At 41.7% G+C, this 16,400-nt stretch overlaps 1 long non-coding RNA gene across 1 annotated transcript; it reads left to right on the top strand.

Moving 5' to 3' along the window:
• Positions 1-2,043: 2,043 nt before the first annotated feature.
• Positions 2,044-12,775, top strand: LOC117513805. Its single transcript, XR_004561722.1, has 3 exons — positions 2,044-2,054; positions 10,669-10,674; positions 12,694-12,775. It is a non-coding gene; the product is annotated as an uncharacterized LOC117513805 (long non-coding RNA).
• Positions 12,776-16,400: the final 3,625 nt, after the last annotated feature.

Genomic DNA, 16,400 nt, shown 5'->3' on the forward strand with positions numbered 1-16,400 from the left:
CACAACCTGGCCTGGGCAGACTGATCCACCTACTGAGTATCAACAATACTTTTATTTTTGTGTACAGCACAAGGAACACCATTCTGTGCAATAACATTTCATGTTGCACAGTTCTGGAGAGTGTCTGTTGCCAATGAAAGTCTGTCCAAACACTTTTCTCAGTGTTTCTTTGCTGTCTTCACTCCCATATGGGGTTACTTATTGTACAGCATCATGGTGGAGTTGAACAGGGAAGGATTTTCTTTAAAAAGCAAAACAAAAAACAACAATAAAAACAACAATAAAAAAGATGTGAAAATTCAGCTACACTTTGTCAGACGGTACACGGGAGACTGGAGCCATGGATGTCATTGCTTTTCTTGTCTAACAACCAATTTCTGTTCTACTCCACCATGAATTTGGCGCTACAACAAGCAAAGAATTGGTCTCATGAATGCCACAAAAGCCTATGATTCCTTCAGAGTTGTCATGGGTGTCTTGGTGACCCAGTTTTTGAGATCTGCCTACTCCAGACCGATGTATAACACAATACCATACTTTTTGTATTTCTTAATTCAGTCACTCATTTATTTCTATACCAGCTTACTGCTGCCAAGGGTCACGGGGGGTGTAGCCTATCCCCACAGTCATGTGGCACAAGGTAGGATACACCCCGGACAGGGTACCAATCTATCACATTTTTTTTTAATGACTGATGTAAGACACATTCATTGACCTGCAAATGTTCATATATCCATCCCCTGACTTTTTGAAGGAAAACATCTGTAAAACTGTGATTTGCATGAAAAATATTACTTATATTACTAATAATATAATATGACTATAATATTACTTTGTCCACTGACTTATGGGCTCTGAAAATGGAGGCATAATGCAAAAATAAATAAATAAATAAAAGGCTCCAATTCCAAACCTGACACAGCCAGACTAATTCTTAAAGTGAGAATTACCTCTCTATTCATGTTTCACTTCCAGGGGGCAGTACCATCAGGCCCCTGGTCACAATTAGACATCCAACCAATCAGAGCAATGAAGCATGTGATGAAAACAGACTAACAACACACTCATATAATAATAATAATAATAAATTTAATTTATGATGCACTTTACATTTACAATAAATCACAAAGTGCTACAATAATTAAAAAGAAAGATCGATAAAAACAGAAACAAAAATAGGCAGATAAAAAAATTAAAACAACAGAGGAAGAAAAATTTTGAAATCAATTAAGCACAGTGGATTAGTGGTTAGCACTGTTGCCTCAAAGAGAGAAGGTCATGGGTTCAATTCCCCCCTGTGGCCTTTCTGTGTGGAGTTTGCATGTTCTCCCTGTGTTTGTGTGGGTTTCCTACGGGTGCTCTGGTTTCCTCTCATATCCAAAGACATGTGGGTTAGGTGGATTGGAATATTTCAATTGTCCATAGGTGTGCGAGTGGGTGTTGAAGTTGAGTGAGCTGAAGTTTGTTTGTCTGTTTGTGGCCCTGTGACAAACTGGCATCCTGTCCTGGGTGTACCCCACCTTGTGCTCTATGACTGCCGGGATTTGGCTCAAGCCACCCGCGACCCTTAATTGGCCTAAGTGGTTGACGATGAGTGTGTGTATGAGTTAAATCGGCTAAAAAGAAAAGTTTTAAGGTTCTTTTTAAAAGATTCCTTGGTCTGTGGAGCCCTCAGATAAGGAGGCAGGGCGTTCCACAGTGGGGCTGCTCAGAAGAAGGCACAGGCTCCTGTGGTGCGGGATCGAGTCCTGGGAGTGAGAAGAAAGTGAGTGTTGAATGAGCGAAGAGAGCGTGCCGCACAGTGAGGGGTGAGAAGTTCTGTGAGGTATGATGGGGCGTTACTGTATAAACATTGACAAGTAAGCAGTGAAATTTTGTATGTGATCTGGACAGAAACGGGAAGCCAGTGAAGTGAAGGGAGGATGGAAGTGATGTGGGCATGCTTACATATTCTCATCAGGACCTTGGTGCCACTGTTCTGGAGATACTGAAATCTACTGAAGTCATGTACTTTGATGAATGACTGCAGGCAGTTTTGCAACAAAAATCTGGAAGTCCACTGCATTTTTAGTCATTTAAAAACATTTTCTGAACAGAACATGAAGCAAAAATCAGTTTCACAGAACAATGATGCCTCAATCAGTCATCACATGAAGCACACCCCATGTAGGGTAAGCAGTTGGCCCGGCATGTTTGTCTGGTTTACCAGGCTAGTAATTCCTTAATGTTTAACACAATTATTTTTGCGAAACCAACTGAATAAAATTTAAAAGGCTACACACCGTCTGTACATCTTCATTGTTTCATTTCAACTCCAAAGTAGTGGTTTACCAAGGCAAACTAATGCTGCGTTTACACATAACGACGACAAGTCACAAATGCCACGAAGTACACATTCTTGGCTGCTGATCACGAATGTGATGAATCGGGTTCAGAGGCATCAGGTGTCCTCAGGAACTGCTGCAATCTGTTACCACACGTTACGATTAATGGCACGTGTTGCAGGAGAATTATCAGGAACCATTACGCACAGTCGAGAATAGTGTTCCGCGTTGCGCGTAACAGCGCATTAAGTTCTGTCACATTGTGAACGAGGAGAATTGTCTCCACACACACACCCATATTCATACAACCGAATTCAGATCACTCCAGTTTTTCAGAAGAACTTTGTGACTGCATGCATAGTTGGGCTCTGTGCCATGGAATCGTGCAGAGAGGAGGAGGAGCCAGATGTGTGGCTTCATGCGGCTCTCGTCTCGCCCATTTTCCCAAACATCAGGCACATGCAGCAGGTGGAACACCTACAGGAGCGCGCTGAAGAGCACTGAAATTAGACTTTTAGCCGACTTGGTATCAGCAATCAAACTGAATGCGGCGCAGCAGGGTTTAATTGTGCATGCGCTTCTTCCTCCACCGGACTGGAGGAGGTGCAGAGATGTCTGGCTGCACGTGAGTCTCCCCTCGCTCCTCTGGTTGCTCAGACTCGTTCTCCCGCTCATCGGTTACAACAGCAGGTGGAACACCTGCAGGAGCATCCTGAGGACCTTCAGCAGGAACTGTGGAATGACATTTGGAGCCTAGTTTAATTGTGCACACATGACAGAAAACTGATTTGTCGTGGCGTGCAGTGAAATGTGACGCCGCGTTACAAGTCATGTCAAAACTTGACAGTTTCCGTGTCACTTCGTAATAACGCGTGGCATTTTGGGCTCCAAGAACCATCACAGGAACCACTACGAACGTTGTCACGTTCTATTAAGGATCACTACTCATCAAGACGGATCAATACGCTCAGTTGCGACCTCCACGACGTGAGACGAAATGAGGGTGGTGTGTGACATTCGTGGAAGATTTTTTGACAGGCAAAAACATGCTCCACGAATATCAAAAATATCACGCACCAACACGCACTATTAAGAAACCTATTCAGATGCATTAAGCCACATTAAGAATGTCATGAATGTGTCACAAATGACAGAAAAATGACATTCGTAACGCGTCTTGGTTATGTGTAAACACACCTTTAGAATAATTGTGTCACTGTCAGAGTAGTAATGGGCGTGACTTTTTGGTAGCTTGAAATGGGCTTGATTGTAAGTGTGTTTAAATTGCAAAGCCTCAGTCTGCTGCTTGTTTCTACATGTACACGCACGGAATCACTGAGGAATATTTAACATGACATACCAACCCCATTTACAATAATTGCAAAAGGAAACCAGAAACAAAATCTGTTCAATACGGCACTTTAAATGAGTTATTCAACATCAGTGCACAGCAGCTACAGCAAGGATTAGAGTGAGGAACAACCATGATTTTACTTCCAACCTTTTTGGTCTGTGACAGGACAAAAGAATCCCTGGCACAAAAAGCCAAATCCACCACAAACCCGCTTACAACATCACAACACAATGTGCATGCTTCTGCCCGTTCTGGCACTGAACACTGGCGTCAGATCAAAACTCAGGTGTTGCAGATCCGTCCAGTATGAACATAATTCGTAGTGAGACTGGGCTGTCACCGCACAAACCATCAGTGGTGAGGCTGTTACGCCAACCTCCTGTTTTCTCTCATCACTGGGCCTCATTATGTTACATCATCCTTTGTTTTACCCGTGACCTCTTTCACGCACACACAAAAATGCCGCTTATCTGGTGAGTTTGGGTGTCTTCAGAAAACCCCAGAGACACCTCATGAAAAGATTCTCATCCAACTGGCTCCTGTGTTCACTCTGGTACCCCCAAAGGATGTGGCCCATATTGATGGGAGCAGAATGGCAAGGCCGCTGTCAGTCTGACAGAACAGAGTGACACAGTTCTCACACTACCTGAATTAAACCAAATGAAGCTGCACATAATAATAATAATAATAATAATAATAATAAAGAAGAAGAAGAAGAAGAAGATTATGGTGTATTTGTCCCTTTCAGAGGGTGATTTCACTCAATTTTTGCAATAATATTGTGGTGAGTGTAAGGTCAAAACTAACTACACTCACCAGCCACGTTATTGTGTATTTGTATTTTTATTTATAGTTGAAAACTGTTTTTCTTTTATTCACTTTTGATACTCTGTGTGCTTCTTACCCTGTGTGCTGCTATATAATGCTGCTGGAACCTCAATTTCCCTAAGGGAGTCTTCCCAAGGGATCAATAAAGTTTGTCATGACTGAGCTCCATGCTGGGTGTGTGTAACAATGACACATTCAAATAACAAAATAAAACCTGTTTTTTTTTTGTTTTGTTTTTTTGCTGTTTCTTCTTTAAATAATTGATATACGAGGTCTATTAGAAAAGAAACCAACCTTTTTATTTTTTTCAAAAACTATATGGATTTGAATCACGTGCGATTACATTAGACAAGCTTGAACCCTCGTGCGCATGCGTGAGTTTTTTCACGCCTGTCGGTTGCGTCATTCGCCTGTGGGCAGCCTTTGAGTGAGCACTGGTCCACCCCTCCCGTCGGAATTCCTTTGTCTGAGAACTTCCTGAGAGACTGGCGCTTTGCTTGATCAAAATTTTTTCAGAAACTGTAAGGCACATCCAAGTGGACACCATTCGGAAATTCAGATGAGCCAGACGGCGCGCTGCGCCCCGAGCCGCCGTCGTCAGCCTGTTTCGAGCTGAAAACTTCCAAATTTAAGCCTCTGTTGACCCAGGACGTCGTGAGAGAGCAGAGAAGTTTCAGAAGAGGTCGGGATCAGCAGTTTATCCGGACATTCCACTGTTAAAGGAGATTTTGTAATGAAAGACGTGCGGACGGATTCGCGCGTCAGCACACAGCCGCTCATCGCACGGCGCCGCAGAAAAAATCTCTCATCAGCCGTTAAAATTTTCACCGAAAACCATCTGAATTTCTCGAATGGTGTCCACTTGGATGTGCCTTACAGTTTCTGAAAAAATTTTGATCAAGCAAAGCGGCAGTCTCTCAGGAAGTTCTCAGACAAAGGAATTCTGACGGGAGGGGTGAACCAGTGCTCACTCAAAGTCTGCCAACAGGCGAATGACGCAACCGACAGGCGTGAAAAAACTCACGCATGCGCACGAGGGTTCAAGCTTGTCTGACGCAATCACACGTGATTCAAATCCATATAGTTTTTGAAAAAAAATAATAAGGTCGGATACTTTTCTAATAGACCTCGTATACACACAGTCCAGTCTCACGTTTTTTTGTGTTCCCATCACGAAATGAATCAAATTTTCGTGACTTTTTTTTAACTCACTATTACTAACCCTACTCCTTCCCCCACTGAATGAATTAGAATTAATTTGTGCTGCTGTGATGAAAATGAGGCACTTTTCATCACAATATCACAAACCAATAGATTAATGTATATTTTGTGCTGCTGAATCACGACTTGCTGTGAGACCAGGTTGATATACACACTCACTTATCTTAAACTGCTTACTCTAATTAAGAATCCCGAGGGAGCTGGAGCCTATCCCAGCAGTCACAGGGTGTGACTGCTGGGATAGGCTCCAGGGACAGCATGCAAACTCCACACAGAAAGCCCACAGGTGGGAATCGAACCCATGACTTTCTTGCTGTGAGGAAACAGTGCTAACCACCAAGCCACCGCACTGCCATAAATCAATATATATTTGGTCCCAAAAGCTAAAAAAGTATTTACATATCACTTTTGTAAAAAGTGCTTCACAAAGTACACATGAAATCGATAAAAGTAATTGAAGCACACAAACATACGTCCCACAGTAAAGAAAACTGCACAAACAGGTTTTCAGATTCTATTTGAAACTGTCTGGAGAGCTAAAAGAAATCAAGAAGCTTATAGCAGATGGTGAAGGCTCCAGCACTAAAGGTTCAGTCACCACTGACACTGATTTTTGCTCATGGAATAGCCAGTAATTCCGGTGAGTCATGCTCATGTTCAAGCAGAGGACTGATTGTAAAAAGCACATGATCACCAGGCTGTAAAAATCAGCCCGTCCATTCAGCCACAAGCTGGCAACACAAAGCCAAGAAGAAAAACCCTGCTGCAGGTTCCACATTTCATCATTTATATCATTCATCATATATATATATATATATATCCAGACCACTCCATGGGATGGAGCACCAACAGATCAAGGAGGTGGCTGACATCAAGAAATCCTCCACAGGCTCTGTGATGTTCCTCATCCCAGCACAGGCACCACAAGCCTGACTTATATTATGAAACATAAAGTAGGCTCATGCTAAAATGCACTATGAAAAACTGCAAAAAAAATAGCTTATGGAAAAAAAAAAATCTGACTTCTAAAACTGCTTGTATGCACAACTGCAAGTTAAATCACCTTCTTAAACCAAACACTACTGAACTGGGCACATGATCGGCCTCATATCCTGCCCTCTGCACACCGACACTCAACCACAAATGGTCAATGCAAAACACCTCATGAGCATTCAAACATACACGTGAAGCCTGAAACATGCACTTATGATGGCAGCTGAGAGGAAGAACAGGAAAATAAACCATTCTTAAACAGAAGTTGAGACCCTTGTGTGATCACAGCAGAGGAGTGACAGAAAACAAAAAGTAAAACAAGCAGTAACACCATGTGGCAGCAGCACCCCAAGTACTTTTGAAGAAAAGCGTTTGTAAGGATGATTCACTTATAGTGCAACAAGTTTACTTAATTGTGGGATCATAATAACTAATTAACATAACTTTAGCAAGTTTTTAAGACATTTTCATAAACGACTGAAGTTTTACAACTAGAACCTCTGGAGCCTATCCTGGTGGTCATTCTGTACTTTAGTGGTTCCCATAATCCCCCTGCACTTCCCAGAATGCATCACTGCGCCACCAGAGTTTTGGTATCTCACAGCACATGTAAACAATGGCTAGCAAGGATGTGGATGACATTGATCCAGCGAGTTCACGGGCGATTATGATGATGAGACGTTCTCCCAAGTTGAACGTGTTATCTAGCGGAGGTGTATCACCTGTGATGGACTTCTGCCGTGCCCCAATGTCCATACTTCAAGAGGTTTGTTTACAATGTGTCCTGAAACTGAACTCTGCTGAAACGGACCACCGCATGAGTCACGGACCGCATATAGTGCAAGATTCACAACTGCGAAAGGTGAGAGAGGTGAGGTACACCCTGAACACACTCACACCTACAGTCAATTTAGAGTCAACAATTCCCCTAACCTGCATGTCTTTGGAAGTGGGAGGAAGCCGGAACACCCAGAGAGAACCCGCACAAACATGGGTAGAACACGCAAACTCCTCACAAAAAGGACCAGGTCGGACACGAACCTGGGACCTTCTCCCTGTGAGGCAACGGTGCAAAACCATGAAAGCACAATGCTGCCCCCTGGTTTAATTACAGCTCTGTAATTAACTCTGTTGTCTTCCAGCTTGATTAGCTGAGCACTCCTGTCGGAGGTAATTAGCTGTGGGCAGAGCAGGGTGAGTTGGATAACATGCAGGGCTCCAGGAGCGTGGCTGGAGATCCCTGGTCTACACAGACTGACAGTATGTGTAAAATCAAGGACTGTGGTCCAACTTCCTGTGCCTGAAAAAAAATAAATAAATAAATATATATATATATATATATATAGTTCCACTTCCAGTTCAGAAGAAGTTCAGAAGAATTAATCATTGAATGGATGACCTGTACAAAACAAGAGCTCATGAACCATTTTGAAAAATACAAAGAATGCAAAAAAAGTGCCAGAGAAGAAGAGATTTTTTCCATTTGAGGCTGATGGCTGGAGTGCACGGGGGGGGGGATGGCTGGAAGGAAAGTAGGTGGGAAGAAAGGTGGTTCTGTGCTGATGGGACTTTTATGAGGTCCTGTATCAGTGGAGCATGGAGCCAGATGGAGGGATAACAGCCATGAAAGAATGTCAGCGGGGCCTCGACAGAGCCGCGCTCCAAAGCGAATGCCTGGTGAGTTTGGGTGTTTTAGCAAAGGCAGAGCGCCCCCCTGTGTGAGCCTGTGTTCTATTGGTCTTCAAACATCATGAAACAGTTTAATGGATTGACATCCAGAGAAAAAACTTTAATGCTTTTTTTGCCAAGGAACTTATATTGAGGTTTGAAAGACAAGATTTCCATTTACGTATTTTGAGTCTTGATTAAAGTCAAAAGAAAAGGAATATTTCAAAGTGCATTTGCCCAAACTTCATCTGTTGGGGGGATGTCCAGACCTGTGTGATTATATAGTCAGGTTCATAAGTAATTGGACAGCAGTCTATTTGCCTGTGTACATTACCACAATACAAATGAAATGAAACAAGATGTGCAAGTAGTATAAATTTTCAACTTTAATTTAATAATTTAATATAAACATCATACTTAAGGGGAACTCCCCCATTTTTTTCAATCTAGGCTCTACTTTTATAAGTTCTGGGTGTTATCTTTGCATTCAGGGGGGAAAAAATAAATAAATGAAGCAGTGCCATATTGCTTTAAAATGCAAACGCTGTCATGAGGTAACTATGTAAAAAAATGTAACTGTACAGAAACACAAAAACACTTTTTTGTTTAACAGTTGAAAATGTCATTAGCGGTGTTTGCTGGCATGGAGAGGATCCCTAAAGCAGCAATAATGCCCATGTTTATGTCACTAAATGTAAATAACCCTTTTAAGATGACCTGTCATAAAGATGGCTGCTTACCTTAGCATGCAGTAAAGTTTAAATATGCCTTATTAATAACCAAAGGGTCGAAGTTTTGACCTTGACTCGTGATCTCACGTTTTGACACATTTTTCTCAAAATTAAATCAATTTTGTCTTTGGCTGACCTTCAATTATTCCACCAAATTTGGGCCAAATCAGATCAGTACACTTTGGGCCTGATTTAGTAAATGTTTACATGTATAAAACATGTTTAAACTCTATACCACCAGCAAATCTATGTGCAACCTGATTAATGTTGTGCACTGATGACTAAGGCTTGGTTCACATGGTAGGATAATCCCCTTCCCCTTCCAACAAGCTTAAGGACACCCCGACAATCATGAAACACTAATGATAATCTTATCAGATATTCCTGCCGTGTGTGGTGTGTTAAAAGTGCTCTGATCTGCTCGGAAGGACGTCAGGGGCACTCCGATCACAAATCGGGGATATTCAACATGTTGGATTGTCTTGACCCGATATCGCAGCATGTTGTATCCCCCGACCACAAACAAGCACTCAGCCTGCTGAATGTGACGTGCAGCCAATCAGAAAGCGAAGTGATAAACGTACAGAGCAGAAAATAAAATCAAAACAGCTGTTCTGACTTACAAGAACGTTCGGTGGTCACGCTGTCTCCACTCCTTTAAGGAACGCCTTTAATTTTTTTGTGCAAGATTTCCGGTCTGAGCTGGGAATGTTCGTGTGTGAAATCTGTTCATGTGTGGTGTTGTTGTCCTTACCGTGTGGCTGAACACCACACACTGTACGACCAAACCTGTTAGATCTATGACATTTTTTTTTATCTTTACGTGTGTGGTCTCTCAGGTTTTGGAAACCTAAAGATAAGATAAAATCCTGTCATGTGAACCAGGCTTAAATCTTCTTCTGCATGTTTAAAAAAAAACACATATTGTCCACATATTGCCTTAATGACTATACAGTTAGTGGCATGTCTACTTGAATGCACAAAATACTGGGAGGAGAACATGCAAATAAGTTAATCAGGCACACACAAAGATATATACCAACCCCCCCCCCCCCACCCACCTCCCCCAAACATTTAAGAGACTGCACATGTATTCTGCACATTTGACCGTAGGGTGCTAAATTGTGTCTGTCAGTAGTACTCACAGGGGTGGTGGCCAAGTGGTTAATGCGCTTGGTTTCAGTTCAGAAGGTTCCGGGTTCAAATCCCACCCCTGCCACATTTCTCCATGTAATGTGGAGTTGCGTCAGGAAGGGCATCCGGCGTAAAACTTGTGCCAATTCAACATGCAGATCCACCATGGATTTGCTGTGGCGACCCCGAGTGCAAACAAGGGAACAGCCGAAGGGACTTACTTACAGTAGTACTCACAGAAGGTCAGTACCATGGACAGCTCTACCTACAAGTAAAACATACTCAAATCTATATGATTTTCACTCTATATCATGTTCCCCTGCTTATGTGAACGTGAAGAGAATATATTAACACCAGTCAATAATCCTGTTGTGAAAAGTACCTCTGTCATTGAATGCGCATTTGAAACCAACAGTTTAAGGTGGCGCATGGAGGCGGGGGGAGGAGGGAGGTGAAATAGCAGACAAACCATTTTCAAGGCACATTCATTTTTGATTTGATCAATGTTCAGCCAGTAACATTTTTCAGTTAAAATAGGTGTTTGTTTTATTTTGTGCATATCTGCAGGTGGCTGACTGACTTTCATTTTGCATTTATGGTTATTATTGCAAACACAAAATCCTTATTTAGATACTGATGTCTGTGCCATGTTACCACCCGCTGTCACTTGAGCAATTATTCATGGTAAATCACTCGCAAACCTCTCAACAACCCAATGTGTGGGTGTCGCGGTGGATTAGTGGTTAGTGCTGTTGCCTCACAGCAAGAAGGTTGTGGGATTGCTACCCACCAGCATCTTTCTGAGTGGAATTTCCATGTTCTCCCTCTGTGTGTGTGTGTGTGTGTGTGTGTGTGTGTGTGTGTATGTGTGTGTGTGTGTGTGTGTGTGTGTGTGTGTGTGTGTGTGTGTGTGTGTGTGTGTGTGTGTGTGTGTGTGTGTGTGTGTGAGAGACACCCACACACTCCAACAAACAATATCTGTGCAAGTGCTACAGTGTAAAAATAAAGTGTGGAGAGTACTGTACCTGCAGTGCACTGTGGGAAGTGCAACCATGGCCCACCATTAATGTGCAAATGGCTTCGGATAATAAAGAAAAAAAATGTAATTTGTAAGTTATGTAATAGTTTCATTTCCGCGGGAGGGCAACGTGACCAAGAGAGAAAGAATTGCATCAACAGAAACAACCAATATTTTGCTTTGAAAATGTTTTCAATTCTGTGCTGTTTCTAGAATGAAACAAAGGAAGATGAGATTGTTTTCCTGTGTGCGGAATAAACAGATTCCACATAGAATTTGCTGAGTCCTTCAAATGTAAACCTCAAACTCATCATTTCCCTTTTTGTTTGCATTGCTGACTGCTTTTCGTGCATTTTGTCACGAGACTTGAGTTATGATTCAGCCTTGAACAAAATGTAGGTTGAGTATTATTTAACCATAATATTATCAGGTAGAAATACATGAATATTACATTTTATATGGATTGCATCGTATTGAATCTGACTCTCCTGCAGCACTGTGCGTGAAATGCCAGCGTATAGCCACAACCCACCTCAGCACATGCCGAGTGACTGTACTGAGTAAAATTTACCGCCAGTGTGCAATGTGAGCACAGGTCAGAGAACATTATTAGAGTCGCTGGATGGCTCACTGTCAGCGTGAGGCAATAAATTCATTATTTAAGCACTTTAACATCTTCTCCCTGTTATTGGTGCAGTCTATGACCTGCACTCATAAAGGTTTGTTACGAATGATGAGCCAGGTGTAATAAAACATGATGTGGCCGAGTTGAAAAGTGTAATTTGCCTTTGCAGAGGTAGACGCACCTGCTTTTCATCACTTCTGAAGGCTAGTGTTCACCGAGACGAAAATACAACCATAATATAAAGGAGACACAAATCTGGCTTTCCAAACTCTGTTTATTTGTTTCTCTGAGTAAAAAAGAAGTCAAGAGATGAAGCTGGCCTGTACAGGAAAGATCGAATGGGAGGATTTTCTCTGTAATTGTGAAGATGTGCAGATGCAAAAATAACTACTAATTTTGTTGCCAGTATTCACCTTATGAATTGGAGGGGATTTCATGGCAACTATAGTGAGTTCTCACCAGGAGGTTTTTACAGACAGTATGAAGGAGGGAATGTGTTCCCTGCAATATGCAAATGTGGACAAATTCATGACAAGTTGTAATCCTGAAAGTGACTGTCATTTTTGTAAAGGCGTCGCATGCTTCTGGTGGGAGAACGAGGACCGAATATTGATGTCTCTCCAGCCTTGCAAATTACCATTTTGGTCTGAATATAAGACATGTTTTGCTTTTTCCCAAGACTTCTACATATCATATATCGTATTTTCCAGAGTATAAGTCGCACTGAAGCATACGTCATATTGGTCCAAAAACGCCTCTTTAAAAGAAATAAAAAATGGATATAAATCACACCAAAGTACAGTGGTCCCCCTCATTAGCAGCCCCTCTCACAAGCAGCCACCCTGCATATATGGCCACATGTCTACTGCAACAACTGTTCCACTGATTTCACCTCTCAAGAGTGGCCACCTCTCAAACGTGGCCAGCGGCCCACTCAAAATGAATTCGGTGTTCTCCACGGAAGTCACGTCCAAACCTTTCCACGAATGTGAGCTTGTGAGATTACTCCAGTAAACAAAAGACCAAAGAAAAGTGGTTCCTGTTGGCGAAACTCCTGCATTACAGAAAAGAAAAGTTTTAATGTTACAGTAGAAGGAAAGATGAAAACAAAAGACCAAAAAAAAAATGGCTCCTGTTGGCGAAACTCCCGCATCAAATCAAATCAAATCAATTTTATTTATATAGCGCCAAATCACAACAAACAGCTGCCCCAAGGCGCTTTATATTGTAAGGCAAGGCCATACAATAATTACGGATAAACCCCAACGGTCAAAACGACCCCCTGTGAGCAAGCACTTGGCGACAGTGGGAAGGAAAAACTCCCTTTTAACAGGAAGAAACCTCCAGCAGAACCAGGCTCAGGGAGGGGCACTCTTCTGCTGGGACTGGTTGGGGCTGAGGGAGAGAACCAGGAAAAAGACATACTGTGGAAGACAGCAGAGATCAATCACTAATTATTAAATGCAGAGTGGTGCATACAGAGCAAAAAGAGAAAGAAACACTCAGTGCATCATGGGAACCCCCCAGCAGTCTAAGTCTATAGCAGCATAACTAAGGGATGGTTCAGGGTCACCTGATCTAGCCCTAACTATAAGCTTTAGCAAAAAGGAAAGTTTTAAGCCTAATCTTAAAAGTAGAGAGGGTGTCTGTCTCCCTGATCTGAACTGGGAGCTGGTTCCAGAGGAGAGGAGCCTGAAAGCTGAAGGCTCTGCCTCCCACTCTACTCTTACAAACCCTAGGAACTACAAGTAAGCCTGCAGTCTGAGAGCGAAGCGCTCTATTGGGGTGATATGGTACTATGAGGTCCCTAAGATAAGATGGGACCTGATTATTCAAAACCTTATAAGTAAGAAGAAGAATTTTAAATTCTATTCTAGAATTAACAGGAAGCCAATGAAGAGAGGCCAATATGGGTGAGATATGCTCTCTCCTTCTAGTCCCTGTCAGCACTCTAGCTGCAGCATTTTGAATTAACTGAAGGCTTTTCAGGGAACTTTTAGGACAACCTGATAATAATGAATAACAATAGTCCAGCCTAGAGGAAATTACTGCATGAATTAGTTTTTCAGCATCACTCTGAGACAAGACCTTTCTAATTTTAGAGATATTGTGAAAATGCAAAAAAGCAGTCCTACATATTTGTTTAATATGCGCATTGAATGACATATCCTGATCAAAAATGACTCCAAGATTTCTCACAGTATTACTAGAGGTCAGGGTAATGCCATCCAGAGTAAGGATCTGGTTAGACACCATGTTTCTAAGATTTGTGGGGCCAAGTACAATAACTTCAGTTTTATCTGAGTTTAAAAGCAGGAAATTAGAGGTCATCCATGTCTTTATGTCTGTAAGACAATCCTGCAGTTTAGCTAATTGGTGGTGTATTTAAGATCGAAGCATTAATTAATGGTAGGGCTTCCTTGAGCAGCCTGGTAGGAATGGGGTCTAATAGACATGTTGATGGTTTGGAGGAAGTAACTAATGAAAATAACTCAGACAGAACAATCTGAGAGAAAGAGTCTAACCAAATACCGGCATCACTGAAAGCAGCCAAAGATAACGATATGTCTTTGAGATGGTTATGAGTAATTTTTTCTCTAATAGTTAGAATTTTATTAGCAAAGAAAGTCATTACTAGTTAAAGTTAAAGGAATACTCGGCTCACTAGAGCTCTGACTCTTTGTCAGCCTGGCTACAGTGCTGAAAAGAAACCTGGGGTTGTTCTTATTTTCTTCAATTAGTGATGAGTAGTAAGATGTCCTAGCTTTACGGAGGGCTTTTTTATAGAGCAACAGACTCTTTTTCCAGGCTAAGTGAAGATCTTCTAAATTAGTGAGACGCCATTTCCTCTCCAACTTATGGGTTATCTGCTTTAAGCTGCGAGTTTGTGAGTTATACCATGGAGGAGGAGGAGCTACAGCATCCAAAGTTGTCTTCAATGAGGATGTAAAACTATTGACGAGATACTCTATCTCACTCACAGAGTTTAGGTAGCTACTCTGCACTGTGTTGGTATATGGCATTAGAGAACATGAAGAAGGAATCATATCCTTAAACCTAGTTACAGCGCTTTCTGAAAGACGTCTAGTGTAATGAAACTTATTCCCCACTGCTGGGTAGTCCATCAGATTAAATGTAAATGTTATTAAGAAATGATCAGACAGAAGGGAGTTTTCAGGGAATACTGTTAAGTCTTCTATTTCCATACCATAAGTCAGAACAAGATCTAAGATATGATTAAAGTGGTGGGTGGACTCATTTACATTTTGAGCAAAGCCAATTGAGTCTTATAATAGATTAAATACAGTGTTGAGGCTGTCATTCTCAGCATCTGTGTGGATGTTAAAATCGCCCACTATAAATATCTTATCTGAGCTAAGCACTAAGTCAGACAAAAGGTCTGAAAATTCACAGAGAAACTCACAGTAACGACCAGGTGGACAATAGATAATAACAAATAAAACTGGTTTTTGGGACTTCCAATTTGGATGGAGAAGACTAAGAGTCAAGCTTTCAAATGAATTAAAGCTCCGTCTGGGTTTTGGATTAATTAATAAGCCGGAATGGAAGATTGCTGCTAATCCTCCGCCTCAGCCCGTGCTACGAGTGTTCTGGCAGATAGTGTGACTCGGGGGTGTTGACTCATTTAAACTAACATATTCATCCTGCTGTAACCAGGTTTCTGTAAGGCAGAATAAATCAATATGTTGATCAATTATTATATAATTTCCTAACAGGGACTTAGAAGAGAGAGACCTAATGTTTAATAGACCACATTTAACTGTTTTAGTCTGTGGTGCAGTTGAAGGTGCTATATTAGTTTTTCTTTTTGAATTTTTATGCTTAAATAGATTTTTGCTGGTTATTGGTGGTCTGGGAGCAGGATGGGGTAATGAGGGGATGACAGGGGGAGAGAAGTTGCAGAGAGGTGTGTAAGACTACAACTCTGCTTCCTGGTCCCAACCCTGGATAGTCACGGTTTGGAGGATTTAAGAAAATTGGCCAGATTTCTAGAAATGAGAGCTGCTCCATCCAAAGTGGGATGGATGCCGTCTCTCCTAACAAGACCAGGTTTTCCCCAGAAGCTTTGCCAATTATCTATGAAGCCCACCTCATTTTTTTTCACATCACAGAAAAGTTTTAATGTTACAGTAGAAGGAAAGATGAAAACAAAAGACCAAAAAAAAAATGGCTCCTGTTGGCGAAACTCCCACATCACGGAAAAGAAAAGTTTTAATGTTACAGTAGAAGAAAAGGTGAAAACAAAAGACTAAAGAAAAATGGCTCTTGTTGGCGAAACTCCCACATCACGGAAAAGAAAAGTTTTAATGTTACAGTGAAGAAAAGGTGAAAACAAAAGACCCCAAAAAATGGCTCCTGTTGGCGAAACTCCCACATCACGGAAAAGAAAAGTTTTAATGTTACAGTAGAAGAAAAGGTGAAAACAAAAGACCAAAAAAAAAAATGGCTCCTGTTGGCTAAACCCCCGCATCACGGAAAAGTT

Source organism: Thalassophryne amazonica, chromosome 7 (genome assembly GCF_902500255.1).
Source record: "Thalassophryne amazonica chromosome 7, fThaAma1.1, whole genome shotgun sequence".
Classification (NCBI taxonomy): Eukaryota; Metazoa; Chordata; class Actinopteri; order Batrachoidiformes; family Batrachoididae; genus Thalassophryne; species Thalassophryne amazonica.